Raw genomic sequence first — 19,345 nt, forward strand, 5'->3', positions numbered from 1 at the left:
GTGGTTCACAATTTCCCTACTCTACGCAAGACCCTCTGTACATCTATTCAAACTATTCCTCTCATGATTTTGTGCACACAAAATGTTCACCTCTAATTCCTCATTTACTGAATGTTGCCACCTCATCTGTTAAAATTACTTCCTGCTTTCCTCAATTCCATCTGTTTTAATATATTCTTTGTTACCTTACTGCATGTATTCCAACAAACCGCTCTTCGTGTCACACCCATAAATGATCAAATTTCTCTTTGGCCACACCCATTATTCATAAATAATGTTAAGCAAACATAAACTCAAGATATCAAATGCCAAATTAAACGATCGAGGACAGTCTCACGAAACATCTTCACTGACACTGCCAGTTTAAAACAGGTGAGTGACAAAGCTTGTAAACATATTTACTTTGGAATTATACTGTACTTTGTTTCTTATCTTGGAAAAAAATGTTTTATTTCCCTTGTGTTTGTGTTATGTTGATATCTTCAAATGGAAAGTGATCTATGTAGAAATATAACAACGGAATGTCCAGAAATCCTCCAGTTGCCAAACATTTAACTCCCCTCCCCATTCCCATACTGACCTTTCTGTTCTGGGCCTCCTCCACTGTCAGTGTGAGGTCACACACAAATTTGAGAAGCAGCATCTCTGATTTCCCTTGGGCAGCTTACAACCCAGCGGTATGAATATCAATGTTTTTTCTAATTTCAAGTGATCCTTGAATTTCCTCTATCTCCATCCCTCTCCCACTCTAGTTGTCCTGCTAGTTTCACTGTTCTTATCCCTTTGTTATCTCCTCCACCACAGCCAACATTGGACCATTGTGGTCTCCACTGTAACTGGGTTATCAGTGCCGGCTCTGATTTATTCGGCACCTTTACATACCTTGTTTCCCTTTCCCCTGACTCTCAGTCTGAAGAAGGGTCTCGACCCGAAATATCACCTATTTCTTTTCTTCGAGTTGCTCCTCACCCATTGATTTACTCCAGCATTTTGTGTCTCTCTTCTGCTTGCAACATGCCTTGGTAGTTTATGAATGCCCTATCCTGTATTCTTGATTTCACTAACCAACCGAGATAATCAATCAACAAAATTTGTATCTGTGCTATCTTTTTCATTGAAGACAGACATAAAATGCTGGAGTAACTTAGTAGGACATGCAGCATCACTGGGAAGGGAAGGGTGACGTTTTGGCTCGAGACCCTTTTTCAGAGTCTGATGAATGGTTCCTCTAAGAAAGGGTTTAAAGAAGCATCTCGACCATCACCCTCACCCATTCCTTCTCTACAGATATGCTGCCTGTCCCGTTGCGTTACTCCAGCATTTTGTGTCTCTCTTCGGTTTAAACCAACATCTGCAGTTCCTTCCTACACTATAATTTTAATAACCAGTTTGTCTTCTGTCATTTATATATCTTGCACGCCTGCAGCCTTCCCCCTTTTGTTTTGTTTTGACCCCCTTGTATCATTTGCAGTCCACACTCGACACTCGTGCTGTTCTCCAGTGTGATTAAAATTGACTGCAAGAAAAGTATGATTGCATCAAAACAATTTATCCATAGGAACACTAAGTGTAGTCTGAAGAAGGGTCCCCACCCGAAATGTCACTTAGCAATGTTTCCTTTTAAAGTAACTTTTGCCTAATCGTGTTATAAATAAGATTTCAATGGTTCGACATCTTTCGTTTTTGCTCTATGGGAATTTATGGTCGCTGACTGGTTTTACTGCCAAATATGAACTTGAATGTAACAAATACTGTTCTGCTGAAGTCAAGTTAAAACATGGAGCTTTTTAGATCTTTTTCTTTCCATCAGGATGATTATGGATATGAATGCTTTAATGACCCAGATGTCAAGCACAATTTTAAGATGGGGTGTAGAAGAGAAGTTACACTTCATTGATGCCATGTGATCAGCACTAAGTTCCATGACAAAGGAGCGATAGAACGTTCTGATAATTTTCTCTTTCTCTTATAATTCCAAACAAAATCTTTGGAGCTTGGAAGAATATGTGAGGCAGGACTAAATTAAATAAAGGCATGTCTTGGTGATTTAAAACTTAAGAGAGCCCTGTTATTTGCTCTTGCGATAGAGCCCCTAGCAGAAAATATAAGAATGCATCCGAATAGCCACGGGTTTTTTTTTTTTTTTTTTTTTTGTTTTGTTTATTTTATTAGAAGTTAATACAGTACAAAACAGTACAGTGGAACCTAATTTTAGGTGCCAACTATGTCATACCGTAATCCATTCTATGTACACTAGTTTTATGTTTGAGAAGGAAGTAAGCAAGACAAGAAAAAGAAAACAATAGAAAGGGGAAAAAAGAGGAAAAATAGATGGTAGAGAAAGAAAAACGTGAAGTGTGTATATAAAAAAAAAGAAAAAGTGGAAAGTAGAAGTAGGAGAGAAGGCCCCTTAAAAGAGAAATTTTCAAATCTTTATTCAGAGATGTAGATCTATCCGCGGCATGAACTGAAATCAGCAATCTTTACGGTACGGCTGCATCACATGATTCCAAAAAGTCGATGAAAGGAGACCAACTCCTTAAGAATTGATCATATTTATCTATTAGTCGGAGTCTCATTTCTTCAAGGCGTGCTATGTCCATCATATTCCTAATCCACATTTTAACAGTTGGTATGGTTGTATTTTTCCAAAATTTAAGTATCAATTTCTTTCCAATTATTAACCCATAATTAAAAAAAACGTTTTGGTCTTTATTTAAATTGATATCTTCTACTATTATTCCAAATATAATCCATTCCGTTTTAGGTTCTATTCTGGACTTGAAAAGCTTTGTAAATATATCAAATATATCGCTCCAAAATTTATTCAACTTTGTACATCCTACAAATGAATGTGTTATATTAGCGTTTTGAAACAAACATTTATCGCATCTGGGAGAGACGTTTGGATAAAATTTATTCAACCTCGTTTTTGAATAATATAGTCTATGTAATAATTTGAATTGAATTAAATTATGTCTTGCATTAATAGAACAATTGTGTGTGTTCATCAGATACTTTTCCCATCTATCCTTCGAGATCTTTATCATTAGCTCATGTTCCCAATCTTCTCTTAGTGCTTCTGTTGAGGGTAATTCTCTATTTAATATATTATTATAAAAGTATGATATTAGTTTTTGTGAATCAGCCTTAATATTCATTGCTTCTTCTAAAGGGTCTAATAATATAGTTTGAAATCTATGTGTATATTTCTTCATAAAGTCACATATCTGTATATATTTAAAATATTGATTATCCTTCAGTTTAAATTTTAATTTTAAATGTTGAAATGATAAGTTTGCCCAATTCATACATATCCCCTACTTTCTTAATCCCCAGTCTATCCCATTGTTGATATGTTTTGTCGATGAGAGATGGTTTGAATGCGGGGTTGTTCAATAGTGTGGTTAGTACTGATAGATTATTTAATTTCAAGGATACATTTATTTGTTTCCAAATTCTTATTGTATTGTGAATAATTGGGTTCTTCTTATATATTATACTATTCAATTTTATCAGTGAGAGCAAGATCGTTCCTATATCGTGTGGATAGCACTCCTCTTTCTCCATTCTTATCCACTCCAACTGCTGAGTGGAACTATCCAACCAGTACATTATGTTCTTAATACGCACTGCCCAGTAGTAATACATAAAGTTAGGTAATAATAAACCCCCAACTTCTTTAGGTTGACACAAATGCTTTCGTTGAATTCTGTGTGCTCTGTAATCCCATATAAAATTAGTGATAGTAGAATCTAGTTTTTTGAAAAGGTATTTTGGAATATATATTGGGATCGCTTGAAACAAATATATTAATTGTGGTAAGAAAGTCATTTTTATAGCGTTAATTCTACCTATCAATGAGAGCGGGAGCGTTTTCCAAAATGTAATCATATCATTCAGTTTATTTAATAGTGGCATAAAATTGGCACTAAATAATGATTTGTGTCTTCTCGTAATTTGAATACCCAGATACTTGAATTTTTCTGTTGCAATTTTGAAGGGGAATTTTCGTAAGTGTCTCGAATCCTGTGGTTTTAAAGACATAATTCCGCTTTTATTCCAATTTATTCTATATCCTGAAAAAGAGCCGAATTCCTCAATTAGTGTTAATAAGGTGGGTATACTCGTTTGTATATTAGTAATATATAAAAGGATATCATCAGCGTATAATGACATTTTATTCTTTGAGTCCTTAGTGTTATATCCGTGAATATTCGGGTGATTTCTAATCATTTCAGCCAGCGGTTCTATCATAAGGGCAAATAGCAATGGTGATAAGGCATAACCTTGCCTATTACCCCTTGATAAGTCAAATTTTGGAGATAGCATATTGTTAGTTAATATTCTTGCCGTAGGTCTATCGTAAAGTAGTTTAACCCATCTAATAAAATTCTCTCCCGTATTAAATTTTTGGAGTACCTTGTATAAATACTGCCATTCTACCTGATCAAATGCCTTCTCTGCATCCAGCGTAACAACTGAAATATCTTCATTGTCCTCATTGTGAGAGTACATTATATGAAAAGCCTTCTCAAATTATTAAATGATTGTCTTTTGGGTATAAATCCCGTTTGATCCGTATTTATTAAATTGTTAATATAATTATTTAGTCTTCTAGCTAGAATATTTGCTAAAATTTTCTGATCCGTATTTAGATGTGAAATAGCTCTATAAGAACCCGGTTCATCTAAATCTTTACCTTTTTTTGGTATAAGCGTTATTGTTGCTTCTGCTAGGGTTACTGGTAGTTTATTTTCGGTATAAGCCTGCATGTATAAATTGAATAATCTTGGTACAATTGACTCCTGAAATCTTTTATAAAATTCATTACTAAAACCATCTGGTCCTGGGGTCTTCCCATTGTATATGGGAATTGAATATATGATTAGATTTGATGTCGGAATGAAACATATATATAGTGCAACTGGGTGAAATAGAACTAATTTGGAAATGGTACCGACCCCCTAGGTTTAGGGTAATAAAGGCAGCGGGGCTAACCTCATAACATCTACACCGGAAGCTGTATTGATGTCGAATCCTACAGACGAGTGGGACACTCACTACAGTGTCGAATACTCGGACACTGTAAATTATCTCCCCACGGGAGTTCTATTTTTTTTTTTTATCACAATATGTCACATCTATGTGTTTTTTTTTCAAGGAAAATCGCAGAAGGGAGCTACCAAAGAAGTCTATAATATAAACGCCCCCCAAATAACCAGAGTCCTGAGGTATGGATGCACCGCAATAAATAAGGTAATTAAAATTGGTAAAAATGCATGACGACAATCAAAAGAAAATGGGAGGAATCACACTATGTAGTTGGAATATAAGGGGTGTTAATGAACCTATTAAAAGGGGCAAGATACTAGCTCAGTTGAAATCATACAACACGGACATTTCGTTTCTACAAGAAACGCATCTTACACATCAAGATCAGACGAGACTGAGGGTGAACTGGATAGGCCAAACATTTCACTCTTCATTCACTTCCAAATCTAGAGGCACTGCAATCATTATTCGTAAAGGAATACCATTTAAATCAAAGAATATTATATCAGATAAGGAAGGGAGATACCTTATAGTAACAGGAGAGATCAATACTACGCCAATTACGCTGGTAAACATTTATGCGCCCAATTTTGATCATCTTCAATTTTTCCATAAAATTTTGAATATAATTGCAGAATTTAATTATCAAAATGTTATAATTGGAGGAGACTTCAACTGTGTTTTAGACCCTTATCTAGATAAATCGATGCAAAAACAAAGAGGTAATATGAAATCTAAAACCAGTGAACTCTTACATACATATATAAAAAACACAAATATAGCAGACGTTTGGAGGATTGCAAACCCGACGGGAAGGGATTATTCGTTTTATTCAACGGTACACAAAACATACTCACGTATAGACTATTTCCTAGTGGATACAAAATTAATTCCGCATACTATGAACCCTAAATACCACATCAATGCGATCTCAGACCACTCTCCGTTAACTTTTGTTTTAAAATTAGAAGGAATGTCTATGAATAAATCGTTCTGGAGGTTTAACTCGCAAATTTTAAAAGACCCACAAGGGAGTATATATCTAAAAAAACAGATGGACCTATTTTTTGAGATAAATGATACACCAGATATATCCCCCACGCTATTATGGGAATCCTTCAAAGCATTTATTAGAGGAGTCATTATTTCATTTCAAGCTTTTCAAAATAAAAATAATAAGAATGAACAAAGACATTTAGAAGAACAAATAAAACAATTAGATACAGATAATGCTAAAGATCCAACTATGGATAAACATAATAAAATTCTACTATTGAAATTCAAGCTAAACAAATTATTGTCAGAGAAAGTTATAACACTATTTCAAATTACAAAACAAGAACATTTCGAATTCGGGGACAAACCCCACAAACTTCTAGCACGCCAATTGAAAAAACGGGAAAAAGAGAATGCAATACTAAAGATTAAATCAGATAGAGGGGAATTATTAACATTACCCAAGGTTATCAATAAAAGATTTGCTCAATTTTACCAGAATCTATACACATCTAAAACGTCAATAGACAATAATAAAGTTTCAGAATTTCTGGATAATTGTAACCTCCCCAATTAGAATTGAGGGAACAAGAGGAACTGGGAGCACAAATTACTTCTAAGGAGATAGCAGACACAATAAACACACTTAAGAACGGAAAAACACCAGGACCAGACGGATTCAGTAATGAATTCTATAAATCCTTTTACGACATAGTTACTCCACGCTTACAGAAAATGTATACATATGCTTTTAAAGAGCAAAGCTTACCTGAAACATTAGCAGAATCAACGATCACATTAATACTTAAAAAAGATAAAAATATAGAAGAACCAGGATCATATAGAGCTATTGCTCTGTTAAATACGGATCAAAAAATAATAGCGAAAACACTAGCCAGAAGACTAAGCAGGTATGTTAGTAGATTAATAAATGAGGATCAAACAGGATTTATACCTAAGAGACACTCATTCAATAATTTGAGACGCTTGCTTAACATAATGCACTCACATAAATCTCATGACCAAGAGTTATCTATCATTTCACTGGACGCAGAAAAAGCATTTGATCAAGTAGTAAGGGATTATATGATTAAAGTATTGCAAACATTCCAAATGGGATAGAACTTCATCGCATGGATAAAATTATTATATAACAAACCCACGGCTAGAATACTAACTAATAATATACTATCCACGAAATTTGAATTATCAAGGGGCAATAGACAAGGATGTTCACTATCACTGCTGTTATTTGCTTTGGTAATTGAACCCCTTGCTGAAAAAATAAGAACACACCTGGATATTTATGGTTATAATACAAAACACTCAAATAACATAATATCTTTATACGCCGATGATGTACTATTGTACATCACAAAACCACAAATTAGTATACCAAACATATTAAATTTAATTGAGGACTTTGGATCCTTCCCAGGATATAGAATAAACTGGAACAAACGTGAAATTATGTCGATAAAACCAAAAGACTCAACACACCTCCGGAAATTCCCCTTTAAAATAGCCAAAAAAAAATTCAAATATTTGGGAATTGAAATTACTAGAAACTACCATGATATGTTTAAAGCCAATTATAATCCCTTACTTAAGAAACTAAATAATTTGATTAAATTCTGGAAAACACTTCCGATGTCCCTAATAGGCAGAATAAATGCTATAAAAATGATCTTTTTACCACAAATCCTATACCTATTTCAATCAATACCTATATATCTCCCAAAAAAGTTTTTCAAAAAATTGGACTCAGACATTACAAATTTTATATGGGATTATAAATCCCATAGAATACAAAGAGCACACCTTAATAAACGAAAAGAGTTGGGTGGTCTAGCGCTCCCTAACTTTATGTATTATAATTGGGCAGTAAATTATATATGTACTGATATCCATCCATCTGCTCACTACCACGCTCTGCCCCCCCTCACTCGCGTCACCCCCCATCCCAGCTGACCACACGCACTGTCAACTGGGACAACTTCAGATCTCTCCAGCCTGCCCCCATCCCTCCACCCTCTCATAATGCCAACTTTGCCCTTCTCAACACCAGGTCGCTCAACAACAAAGCCCTTGCCCTCCATGAACTAATCCTTGACAACACTCTGGACTTCCTTCTGCTCATTGAGACCTGGCAACAACCTTCTTCTCCCTCAATCAAACATCCCCACCTGGATTTAATTACATTTCCAAGCCCCGCCCCTCCCGCCATGGAGGTGGCCTCGCTGTTATTTTTAACCAGAATTTTCGTATCACTGAACTCACCTTCCCCCCAGTAGCATCATTTGAATTCCTCGCCTTCAAAGCCCTTTCCTCCATGACAGTCATCCTCATTTACCGGCCACCTAAACTAAACCCCTCCTTCCTATCTGACTTCACTGAACTCCTCACACTTGCCTCATCCCTCTCCCCACGTCTGCTGCTACTTGGTGACTTAAATATTCACATGGACTCCCCCACCTGCAAGCTTGCATCTGAATTCGCCTTTTTACTGGACAACTTCTCTCTCACTCAGCACGTCACCTTTCCCACCCATGACAAAGGTCACATCCTTGACCTGGTCTGCTCCACAAATCAACCGGTACTCGACCTCCATCATTGCCTCTAACCCCCTCTCTGATCATAAGCTTATACGGTTCACCATCCCTTCTCAGACACCTCGCCCCCGCTTCCTCCGAGAAATCACCTTCCGTAATCTAAAATCCATTGATTCCCACCATCTCTCTGACCTGCTCTCCACCACTCTCCCCCTGGACTCAACCCCCATCTCACCTGATGATTTCACAAACCATCTCAACTCCACCTTGTCTACCTCCCTCAACACTCTGGCCCCCCTCAAAACAAGAACCGTAACTTTCAACACATCTTCACCCTGGTACACACCTGCACTTCGTAAACTGAAAGACTGGTCGCCAACTCGAACGACTTACAAAGAAATCATCTCTCACAGTCCACCTTGAAGCTTACAAACTCCACCTCACTGACTACAAAGATGCTCTCATTGCTGCAAAATCTGCCTACCTCTCCTCCATATTCACCGATCCCTGCCTAAACCACAGAACCCTCTTCTCCACAGTGGGCAACCTCCTCAAGCCTCGAGCCAACATTCTCCCTACTTCTACTCCGGTTCTCTGCAACTCATTCCTCCACTTTTTTGCTGATAAAATCAGCACCATCTATCAATCTTTATCCCCTGTACCCGACTCCCCAGCATCTACTCCACCACCTACCAAGGCCCCTCCTTTCAACATCTCCACTGACCTCCTTACCCCTCCTCCACACTGCTTCCTCTCCCAGTTTGACCTGGTCACCCCTATTGAAATCTCCAAACTCATCAGCTCTTCCAAACCCACTACCTGCTCCCTCGACCCTCTCCCCACTCCCCTGTTGAAGTCCTGCCTCCCCGTTCTCTGCCCCTACCTCACTAATCTCTTCAACTCCTCATTGTCCCAAGGAATTGTCCCCTCCGCTTTCAAAACTGCTGCCGTTACACCAATCTTAAAGAAACCTGGTCTTGATCCCTCCTCTCTCATTAACTACCGCCCAATCTCAAACCTCCCCTTTCTTTCAAAAACCCTGGAGCGTATCGTTGCGTGTCAACTTCATTCCCACCTCCTTGCGTATAACCTACTTGAACCCCTCCAATCTGGCTTTCGCCCCCTCCATAGCACAGAAACTGCTCTCCTCAAAGTCCTCAACGACCTCCTCACCTCTGCTGACACTGGTTCCCTCAACATCCTCATCCTCCTCGACCTGAGCGCAGCCTTCGGTACAGTGAACCATAACATCCTGCTCACCAGACTCAAAGACCTCGGCATTGAAGGCTCTGCACTCAGCTGGCTCCGTTCCTACCTTTCCAACAGATCCCACTTCATCTCTCTCCACAACCACACCTCTGCTACAGCCGCAGTCACTCAAGGCGTTCCCCAAGGCTCCGTACTCGGCCCCCTCCTCTTCATCATCTACAATACAATACAAATTTATTTGTCATTTGAGCCCCAGTGAGACTCAAACGAAATTTTGTTTCCACAGCCATACAAACAAAAACAATGTCCTACAGACATACACACAATTAAGTTCACACAAACATCCATCACAGTGAACCCACTGTGATGGAAGGCAAAAGTCTTTTCTCTCCCCTGCTCTCCATGTCTCTCCCGATGTCCAAGCCCCAGGCGGGCGATGATAAGTCCCACGGCCATTTTAGGCCGTGCCGGGCGATTTACGGCCCCGCTCCCGGTCTAGAAGTCTCGAAGTTGAAGCCCCCGGCGGGCGCTGTAATGTCCCACGGCCATGAAGCCGTGCCGGGTGATGTACTTCCCCGCTCCGGGTCGTTCCAAACCCCGCGACACGGGCTGGAGAAGTCGCGTTGCGGGAGCTCCGGGAAGCGGTCTCTCTCTCCCCCCGGACCCGCGAGCTCCCGATGTCCCAGTCCACCGGACCTGCGGCTGCGTTGCTGGAGCCTCCGAGCCCCAGGAGTCGAGTCGCAGCAGCGAGTTACCACCGCTACCCATGCACCGAGGCCGGCCAGCCCCACGATGGTGAGTAGTCCGCAGCGCAGTCTCCCGAGCCCCCGGGTCGTTCAGGTTGGAGGCCGCTCCACGGTGCTAGGCCCCAACGACAACGGAGACCCGACAGGGAAAAGGTCGGGTCTCCCGGACAGGGAAGAGATTTTAAACGGTTTCCCCCTCCCCCCCCCCGCCCCCCACATATACACATTTAAAAACCAGTATTTAAAAAACACCAAACACTACATTTAACTAGCCAAAAAATAAAAAAAGACAGACAGGCTGTAGGAGCCGCTGCAACGAGTCGCGCCGCCACCAGGAATGTAAGTCTGTTTATGTTGCATCCAGGTTTTTATAGCTGAAAAATCTACATCCTCCCCCTTGGTCAGATACTCCGCCACTTCAATCTGGACTTCCACTGTTACGCTGATGACACCCAGAACTACCTTGGCACCAAATCCCCCCACAACCCCCCCCCCTCTCCCATTTTGATATGTTTTTCAGCTATAAAAACCTGGATGCAACATAATTTCCTCAAACTCAACAGCGATAAGACAGAATTCCTCCTCATAGGCTCCAAAGCCACACTCAGCAAAATCAATAACCCCACTCTCACCATCGATGGCACCACTGTCTCCCCAGGCCCGCAACCTTGGCGTGATCTTTGATTCCACCCTCTCCCTTGAGCCTCACATCCGCCATGTCATTAAAACCTCCTTCTTTCATCTCCGCAACATCGCCAAACTCAGACCCTCTCTCACACCGCCCGCTGCTGAAAGACTCATCCATGCCTTCATCTCCTCCCGACTGGACTATTGCAACTCACTTCTCCTTGGCATCAGCTCCACCTACATCAACCGACTCCAACTGGTCCAGAACGCAGCCGCCCGACTCATCACCCATACCAAATCCTGGCATCACATCACTCCAGTCCTCAAACAACTTCACTGCCTTCCCATCTCCTACCGGATCACCTACAAAATCCTGATCCTCACCTACAAAGCCCTCCACCATCTGGCCCCCCCATATCTCATTGACCTCCTCTCCCCCTACCAACCCTCACGGTCCCTCAGATCCACATCAGCCGGTCTCCTCTCCATCCACAAGTCCAACCTCCGCAGTTTTGGGGACAGAGCCTTCTCCAGGGCAGCTCCCAGGCTCTGGAACTCCCTCCCCCAACTGATCCGCAATTCCGTGTCCCTCACCATCTTCCAGTCCCGCCTCAAGACCCATCTCTTCACCTCTGCCTATCCTTAGCCCCACGTCCCCGTCCCTTTTCATCTGTGCATTAATTGCCTCATACTGTGTTTTGTATTGAATTCTGTCTTTACTTTGTGTACTAGTCATGTCTCTACTATTTATTTCATTCCCCTTACATGTTTTTCCTCTACCTGCTCAATTTTTGTAAGGTGTCCTTGAGAGTCTTGAAAGGCGCCCATAAATAAAATGTATTATTATTATTATTAAATATTAAAAATATGATTCACCTGCTGGACAATTCTGCCCAGCAGGTGGACTGGATTGTAATGGAAAGAGAGGACTGCTCTCCGTGTAATATAGGAGCGACTCTCCTCTCACCAATACATCTGAATAACAAAAATTATAATAAAAATCCAATTATACATAGCACAATTAGAACATGGAAACAAATAAAACAGAATCTAAAATTAAGAAAGCTATCTCTTTTAATACCAATAGTTAATAATCCATAATTTAAACCATCAATTATAGACAATGGGAAAGAATGGGAATCAAAATGCTCGGAGATCTGTATGAATTGGGAAAATTACTATCATTTCAACAACTACAACTGAAATATAATTTGAAAAATAATCAATATTTTAAATATCTTCAAATTAGTGATTATCTGAAAAAATACACAAAAGACTATCATAATATGCCTACAGACTTACTGGATGAAGCAATGAAGACAAAGGCGGAATCAGCGAATCTAATATCGTACTTATATAACATCATCTTAAATATAGAAATACCCACAACAGATGGAATTAGAAGAGACTGGGAACAAGAAGTAGCTATAAAAATTTCAAAAGAGAGCTGGGATAATCACTTACTACAGGTGCATAAATGTTCGATCAACGTACGACATACTCTCATCCAATTCAAAACATTACATAGACTATATTATTCAAAAACTAAAATAAATAAACTCTTCCCTAATGTCTCACCCATCTGTGATAAATGTCTGTGTCAAGAAGCTACCATAGCGCATTCTTTTGTTTTTTGTACAAAATTACAAAAATTCTGGAATGAAATATTTGACATCTTTACAAAATTAATTAAAATAAAACTGGTACCAAAACCAGAATGGATTATTTTTGGAATATCGGAAGGTAACCCTGAATTAAACATGTTTCAGAAGAATTTACTCAATTACGGGCTAATAATGGGAAAAAAGCTCATACTTAAATTCTGGAAAAATGCGCCTACACCAACAATAAAAATGTGGATATCAAATATGTTTGAAACACTACATCAATTCAATTCAATTCAATTCAATTCAATTCAACTTTAATGTCATTGCACAAATACTAAGTATGGGTACAACGAAATGCAGTTTTGCGTCAGTCCGTAGTAGTAGTGCATATAGAAATTAAAAAAAAGAAGATACAGAATAATCAAAAATACAGAATAATTAAACAATGGGGACGGAGGGACCGGAGAAATCTATCGGCGGGACTCCGAGTTCAGCAATGTGATGGTATAATTGTAGAAGCTGTTCCTCATCCTGCTGGTACGAGACCCGAGGCTCCTGTACCGTCTCCCTGATGGGAGGAGGGCAAACAGTCCATGGTTGGGGTGGGAGGGGTCTTTAATGATCTTCCCAGCCCGTCTCAGACACCGTTTTCGGTGGAGGGCATCCATGGCAGGGAGCGGGGCACCGATGATGTGCTGCGCGGTTTTCACCACCCGTTGTAGTGCCTTCCTGTCCTCAACAGTGCAGCTGCTGTACCATACCATGAAGCAGGTGGTCAGGATGCTCTCGATGGTACAGCGGTAGAAGTTGGTCAGTATCTGGGGGGGCAGGTGGGCTTTCTTGAGCCTCCTCAGGAAGTAAAGGCACTGCTGTGCCTTTTTGATCAGCTTGGAGGTGTTGAGGGACCAGGACAAATCCTCCGAGATATGTACCCCGAGGAATTTGTAGCTGGAGACGCGCTCCACCTCAGTCCCGTTTATATGGATGGGGGTATGACTGCCTCCTCTGACCTTCCTGAAGTCGACAATAATTTCCTTTGTCTTCTTGGAGTTGAGGACGAGGTTATTGTTGGCACACCAGGTTGTCAGGTGCTGGACCTCCTCTCTGTAGGCTGACTCATCGTTGTCACTGATCAGTCCTACCACCGTGGTGTCGTCAGCAAACTTAATGATGGCGTTGGATCCGTACTTAGGGATGCAGTCGTGGGTGAAGAAGGAGTAGAGGAGAGGGCTGAGCACACAGCCCTGTGGCACGCCGGTGTTCAGTGTTATAGTGGAGGAGGTGAGGTTGTTGACCCTAACAGACTGTGGTCTGTTGGTGAGGAAATCCAGTGTCCAGTTGCAGAGGGAGGTGGAGATGCCAAGTCCGCTGAGTTTGGTGATCAAGCTGGCGGGGATGACAGTGTTAAAGGCAGAGCTGAAATCAATGAACAGCAACCTGATGTAGGAGTTGTTGTTGTCCAGGTGGGTCAGGGCAGAGTGTAGAGCCGCCGATATGGCGTCCTCTGTAGACCTGTTGGCCCGGTAGGCAAACTGATGGGGGTCCAGTGTGGGGGGGAGGCTGGCTTTGAGGTGAGCCAAGATCAGCCGCTCAAAGCACTTAGCAATGACAGGGGTGAGTGCCACTGGGCGGAAATCGTTGAGGCTCCCTGTGGCTGACTGTTTGGGCACTGGCACGATGGTTGATGTCTTGAGGCAAGTGGGGACAACACCCTGGGCAAGGGAGAGATTGAAAATGTCGGTGAAGACTGGGGATAGTTGTCCAGCACATGCCCTAAGCACCCGGCCAGGGATGCCATCGGGGCCAGCAGCTTTGTGCTCATTCACCTTTCTCAGTGCATCTTGTACAGCAGAGGTGGAGAGACTGAGGGGTTGTTCATTCGGGGGTGGAGCAACTTTGATGGCTGGGGTTTTGTTGTCCCAGTCAAAGCGAGCATAGAAATGGTTTAGCTTGTCAGGAAGGGTGGCGTTGTCTGGGGGAGGGGTGTTAACTTTATGGTAATCGGCAAGGGATTTGATTCCTTGCCACATGCGCCTGGGGTCAGAGTTGTTTTGGAAGTGCTCCTCAATCCGCCGTTTGTGATTGAGTTTGGCATTCCTAATTCCCATTTTCAGATTGGCCCTGGATGAGCTGTATCCCTCAGCGTCGCCAGATCTGAAAGCGACATCGCGAGCCTTCAGTAGGAGTCTGACCTCCCTGCTCATCCACGGCTTCTGGTTAGGGAAGGTCTTTATCTCTTTGTGGGTAATGACATTATCGGTGCAGAATTTTATATAGTCCATAACTGTTGAGGTGTATGAGTTGATGTCCACTTGTGAATTGAAGGTGGACTGGGTAGCAAACAGACTCCAGTCTGTCTGCTGAAACTGCTCCTGTAAAACAGAGACAGCCCCCTCAGGCCAAACCTGTCCTTCACTGTCCTCATGGTAGGTTTCACACGTCTGATCAGAGGTGTGTATTTGGGGAGCAGGAACAGAGAGAGGTGGTCAGACTGACCAAGGTGGGGGAGGGGAAGGGCTTTGTAGGCTTCAGTAATATTAGTACAAACTAAGTCCAGAATATTGTTTCCTCTGTTTGGGCAGGAAACATGCTGATGGAACCTGGGGAGTACAGTTTTAAGGTCGGAGTGGTTGAAATCACCCGCAACAATAAATGCCCCCTCTGGGTGAGCAGATAGATGTTTGCTGATAGCAGCTTGCAGCTCTTCCATTGCTAGCCTGGCATTAGCGTCCGGGGGTACATAGACTGCAGTGATAACAGTCGATGTGAATTCTCTGGGCAAATAGAAGGGCCTGCACTTTATCATCAGGTATTCCAGGTCAGCAGAGCAGTGACTACCAATCATAACAACGTCCGTACACCATGTGTTATTCACATAGATGCACAGTCCGCCGCCCTTGGTCTTACCGGAGTCCTCCACTGATCTGTCGGCCCTGAAGACAGTGCGCCCCTCCAGCTCGATGGCGTTGTCCGGGATGTTGCCGTTGAGCCATGTTTCAGTAAAGACCATGGCGTTGCAGTCAGCGATCCTTCTGTGTGTGGTGATCCGCAGCCGTAGTTCGTCGATTTTACTCACCAGGGACCGGACATTCGCGAGGAAAATGCTGGGCAGAGCTGGCTGGTGCGGGTTTGATTTCAGCCTAGCTCGATAGCCTCCTCGCTTCCCACGTCTTTGTTTGCGGTCCCTGCGCCGCCTCCGGGCACTTCCTGTCGGGGGAGCTGGCCCGCGAGACCACGGTGTCCTGGCGATCTCCGGCGGCAGTTGAAAGTCGCTTCTGGGGCTCGTTATGCAGAGACGGCCGAGCTCTAATAGCTCCTGACGGCCGTACAGAGTCTTCGCTCGAGTACTCCGGGCGAAAACTAAGGTAATGATTAACAGGAAAAAAACTAAATTGCAAAAACTACGGAGACGCAGAGCCTCGCGTTGTGCACGCGACGCCATCTTGAATACTACATCTGGAAGAGATGAGATTCCTCTTAGCAGGCAAAGCAGACCACTTCCAAAAGACGTGGTCTACGTTTTTGGAACTATTACAAGCATAAGGTGCAATAGTAATTTTATAAATAAATAAATAAATAAAAGGTACCAGGATCTGGCAACGGGGGGTAAAAAAAAACAAAACAACAAAAACAGAATTGGTTGGTAGTCCCCTTTCTGCGGAGTTTAATGTTATAATAGAGCGATTGTTTCTCCTTTCTTTTTCCTTCTTTTCTAGGGTCTACTTTCTTTCTTTACTTCCTTCTCTAACTTCTTTTCTAAGGGGCTTTCTTTTCTCAACACTCTCCTGCACCTTCACGACTCTTGCGCACTTTCTTTACTTTCCTTACTTCTATCTTTTTCTTAAAGCTCAAAAAATGAAGCGGTACAAAAAATGTATTAAGACATATGTATTGTGTAGTATTGTAACTTACCGTACTTCTAATAAAAAAAATTTTTTTTTAATTGTTTATACACCCAAGAAAGATCAACTGCAACTTTGAAGCCCTACTTGCAATATGTAATGATGGATGGGGAAGAAATCGTAAGATGTAGAAATTGTGCTGAGACAGGGGATGAACAGGATATGGTGAGGTAAGGAATGATCACAAGATGTCCCACTGACTCTTTGATGTACTGTAGAGCTGGAAAAACTGTGGTTTTGGTTGGACGGCAGAATGAAGCCAGCAACAAAGCCCAATGTACACAATAAGAAGTGAGACATGGCACTCAATCCATGCACCCCTTCAACCAGGTTCTATGGATACCAAAAGCAAGACACCTGCCTTTAGAAGAGCTTAGTGTGCAGCTGCTAGTAGTGATGCCAACCAGCTCCTGGGATTCGATCCTGATCTCTAGTACTAACTATGCATTTTGCAAACTCTCATTGTACTGACATGACTTTCTTTTGAATGCTCTGGTTTCCTCTCATATTGCGAAAATGTGCTGGCTTATTTATTGTCTAATATAAATTATCACCTGATGGGCTGAATGGTGCCCCCCTGCGTTGTGATAAGTAAGCAAAAGCTCTAACTACAATCAAGTCAACACATTGAAGGTGAAAAGTCTCATGTGCAAACACGAGAGACCCCCTGCATAGTGCCCATCTGCACTTCCTTCTGGTTCCTTCTTTCCAATGTCTTTTCAAATTTAAAAACATTTCTATTTTATAGTGGGTCCTTGGAGAACTGGACAAAGCTGATTTCTGATTGATATACGCACTGATCTTTGAATGGGGGTTTTTCACAAAATCGCAAGCTTTTTGAATACATCAAATTGGAATCAACCTAGTAAAAAAAGAGATGCTTACTGAGGAAGTATGGCCCATCTTTGAGCAGTGGCAAATATCTTCTTGGAACAAGACACAATTGCAAATCAGAATTTGTTTAAAAACTACATAGGTTGGAAATCTAAAATAAAAAGTAAAAAGTGCTAGATACACTCATCAAGGCAGGGAGCATCTATGGAAAAACTGTTCCATCGTCAAGATAGAATTTGGGTTGCATGGGTGCTTCAAAAAAGTTGCAAGAAAGTAGTTGTTCCTGAATCTAGTTATGTGGGACAAGGCTTTGGTACGTCCTGCCTGAAGATAGCTGTGAGGAGGGATTGACGTTGATGGTGGGGATCCTTGATGATATAGATACTACTTTATGAGGTAGTGCTTCACGTTGATGCTTTCGATGGTGGGGAGGACTGTGTGCGGGATGTATCAGGCTAAGTCCACCTCTCTCTGAAGCATTTTGTGCTTTGGAATTGCCATACCTGGCCATGATGCAATTAGTCAGAATACTTTTACAGTGCGTCCATTGAAGTGTGTTAAGAGTATTTGGTGATCAGCCAAATCTCTTTAAACTTCTGAGTAGAGATGTAGGTGGTTACATCTGCTTGGTGGGTCCAAAACAGCTTATCACTGGTACCACAGAACCAAAGCTCATGAATTTGGGAACAATTTCATAAATTGTCCTTATATAATTTTCAGTCTTTCATGGTTCCTTATATCTTGATTACTAGAAAAGAGACAACACTGAACATCATAATTTTAAGACAAGCAGCCTACTAGACATGCTATGGTAGTTAACAAGCTAATTAGATGTTTTTTGATTACTGCTGTACGTTGTTTTGGCATGGTTTGCATTACATCTACCGAGATTCTCCTGACTCTTTCCATCATTTCAATATCCATGAATGTAAAAAACTCCATAGATACAGATTCACTCTTGACCTTGGGTGCTGCCTATGTGGAGTTTGCACGTTCCCCATGAGATGGCATGGGTTTCCCCAAATGTATATTTTTTCTCCCACATCTTAAAGTGCTGGCTGCAGCTTATGGGAGTTTGGTAGGATAATTAATATGTTGATAGGTAAGTGTGCAAGATGAGGTTACAGAGAAATATGTGTGGGGGAAAAAGGATTGCTTTGGGAGCTGTCATAGACGATAAGAATTGCAGCTTAACACTCTAATAATAAAATATCACCATACCCACATGATGTATTATTATACATTACAAAATCGCAAATTAGCATACCAAACTTATTAAACTTAATAGAGGAATTTGGTTCCTTCTCAGGATATAGAATAAACTGGAACAAAAGCGAAATAATGACGATAAAACCTCAAGAGCCGACACCTTTTAAAATTCCCCTTTAGAATTGCCACAGAAAAATTTAAATATCAGGGTATTCAAATTACTAGAAAATACAACTCTTTATTTAATGCAAATTATCTGCCTTTACTTACCAAATTACATGCTCTGACCCAATTTTGGAAAACACCGATGTCTTTAATAAGCAGAATAAATGCCATAAAAATGATTTTTCTTCCACAAATTCTATACTTATTTCAATCAATACCAATATGCCTACCTAAAAATTAAAAAAAAAAAACTTGATTCACACATTACAAATTTTATATGAGACTATAAATCCCATAGAAACCAAAGACGACATCTATGCAAACCTAAAGAATTCGGTGGACTTACACTCCCTAATTTTTTGTGCTACTATTGGGCAGTGAATATTAAAAATGTAATTCACTGGTTGGACAACTCAACACAACAGGCAGAATGGATAGTAATG

General features: G+C 41.2%; 1 protein-coding gene across 1 annotated transcript in view; it reads left to right on the forward strand.

The window, feature by feature from the left end:
- The first annotated feature begins 216 nt into the window (after positions 1–216).
- Positions 217–19,345, forward strand: part of LOC116980149 (alpha-1,4-N-acetylglucosaminyltransferase-like) — a 33,449-nt gene continuing 14,320 nt past the window's right edge. Inside the window, exon 1 of the mRNA XM_033032261.1 lies at positions 217–372. The gene's annotated coding sequence lies outside the window, so the exon portion shown is untranslated. The remainder of the gene's footprint in view (positions 373–19,345) is intronic.

The sequence above is a fragment of the Amblyraja radiata genome, chromosome 13 (genome assembly GCF_010909765.2).
Source record: "Amblyraja radiata isolate CabotCenter1 chromosome 13, sAmbRad1.1.pri, whole genome shotgun sequence".
Classification (NCBI taxonomy): Eukaryota; Metazoa; Chordata; class Chondrichthyes; order Rajiformes; family Rajidae; genus Amblyraja; species Amblyraja radiata.